The sequence below is a fragment of the Penaeus monodon genome, chromosome 8, assembly GCF_015228065.2.
Source record: "Penaeus monodon isolate SGIC_2016 chromosome 8, NSTDA_Pmon_1, whole genome shotgun sequence".
In the NCBI taxonomy this organism is placed as follows: Eukaryota; Metazoa; Arthropoda; class Malacostraca; order Decapoda; family Penaeidae; genus Penaeus; species Penaeus monodon.
Genome location: NC_051393.1, coordinates 49,344,546 through 49,347,045, shown reverse-complemented (window position 1 = coordinate 49,347,045; position 2,500 = coordinate 49,344,546).

Sequence of the window (2,500 nt, the reverse complement as noted above, 5' to 3'; positions counted from 1 at the left end):
ATACGGTATGCGCAATATATATATATATATATATATATATATATATATATATATATATATATATATATATATATATATAAACACAAACACAAACACAGTAACGTGTACACAAAGATGAAACTTGGGGCAAGTTTTACATAGGTGAGACCGGTAGAGCTTTTGAGAAAAGAATTAATGAACATCAGCGTGATGTTAGATTTGCTAGAGAATCAAATGCGTGTTTCGTTCATTTACGGGATGAAGGTCACCGGCTTAACTGGAATAACGCTAAATTAATTCATAAATCAGCCAATTCGTACGAAAGAAAAATGTTAGAATCTCTTTTAATTAGAAAAATGCCTAATTTCAACTTGAGTGCTGGTCAATGGGGCTTGGATGATCTTACCTCCTCGTTAGTTAGCAAAGCCTTCCCCAGACTCTTCGACCTTGACCCTCCTGAGACCTGATTCAGCTCTTGTTCGTCCTGTCTCTCTATCACTATATATACTTGCCAAAATTATCTCCTTGTATCCATTTCGATTTTATTCGTCTGAAGAGGAACTCGTGAAGAGTTCGAAACGTTACGGTTTAGTTTCATTTTCTACTGTGGCTGTTTCTCTTTCATATATATATATATATATATATATATATATATATATATGTATATATATATATATATATATATATATATATATATATATATAAACACACACACACACACACACATATACATATATATATACATACATATATATATATATATATATATATATATATATATATATATATATATATATTTATATTTACACATATATATGTATATATATATATATATATATATATATATATATATATATATATATATATATGTGTGTGTGTGTTTGTGTGTGTCGACATGTTTACAGTTATGTGAGTAAAGATACCTGATATGAAAATAAATACCTGACATGAAATAAACCACTATACAAAATCATGCACATTAATTTAATTTCATACACATGCATAATCTAAACAGAACAGATGGCCTAATTAGTTTATGTCAAATCAATATGCAGTATAGTCAAGGACGTGTAAACACAATTATACTTAATAACGCACCTGCGTCACATAGTATTCAGCTTTGTATTAGGAACAGAAACGCTATACTTATATATTACTTTATACTTTGTCTTTAAAGTACTACGATATTGTCGTCTAGAATGCCTTTGCAAATTGAAATATGCTTTAGCGCTTGCATTTGCAACATGGCATTTATTATTATTTGGTGACGTGTTAATTTAACTGAGTCTGTGATACCCTTATTATTATTATTATTATTATTATTATTATTATTATTATTATTATTATTATTAATGTTTTTTCTCCGTTATTAGAAAGATAGATAGAAAGAAAGAAAAATGAGCTATTTATCACGTTAAGTTTTGCCTTCTATAAAGGGAATTGGCCAAGCGAACCAATAGGCCATTTAGAGCAAAAATGGTGGTTATGATGATTTACAACTCTCTCTCTCTCTCTCTCTCTCTCTCTCTCTCTCTCTCTCTCTCTCTACTCATTCACACCCTCTTTCATTCACACTCTCTTTCTTTCTCACTCATTCTCTTACTCTTTCATCCACTCGTATTTTCTTTATCACTCACTCACTCTCTTTCACACTCCCTTTCACTCGCACTCTCTTTTTTTTTCTCTTTCTCTCTCCCACCTCACTCACTCTTTCTCTCACTCATTCACACCCTCTTTCACTCACACTCTCTTTCTCTCTGTCCATTTGATAAACAAAAACGCGGAATATCATTTTCTCACAATCAATAGCCCTGAAAGCGTGTCTATAGAACTATTATATGTTCGAGTTACTATTGTGTCTGTATCTCTTCGTATGTATGTATGTTTGTATAGTTAAATTGTATAGCATTGTAAGGCTAAATCAATATATTTCTACAGGTCAATGGGAACTTATATCATGTTTGTATGGCTGTATGAGTGTGTATGTTTAAGTGTGTGTGTGTGTGATTATATGTGTATGTATGTGTGTGTGTGTATGATTATATGTGTGTGTATTTGTGTGTGTAAGTCTGTGTGTGTATGTGTGTGTGTGTGTGTGTGTGTGTGTGTGTGAGTGTGTGTGTGTGAGTGTGTGAGTGTGTGTGTGTGTGTGTGCGTGGTATCATCGTTATTATCATTGTTATTGTTATTATTAATTTCATCATCATTGTCATTATTTTTACTATTATTACACCCACACACACTTATCATTATCATTAGTAGAAGTAGTAGTTGTAGTATCATTATTATTAATTTTATTATTAATTTTATTATTATAATTATCATTATCATCAATCTCATTATCACTTTGATTATCATTATTATTATTACTATTATAATTATTAATGGCATCATTGTTACTGTTGTGATATTTCTGTGTCTCAGTCCTATTACTATTTCCAATTATCATTACTGTTGTCACTATTATTATTATCATTCCTGTTATTATTATCATTGTTATTGTCGTTATCATCATCCTCAT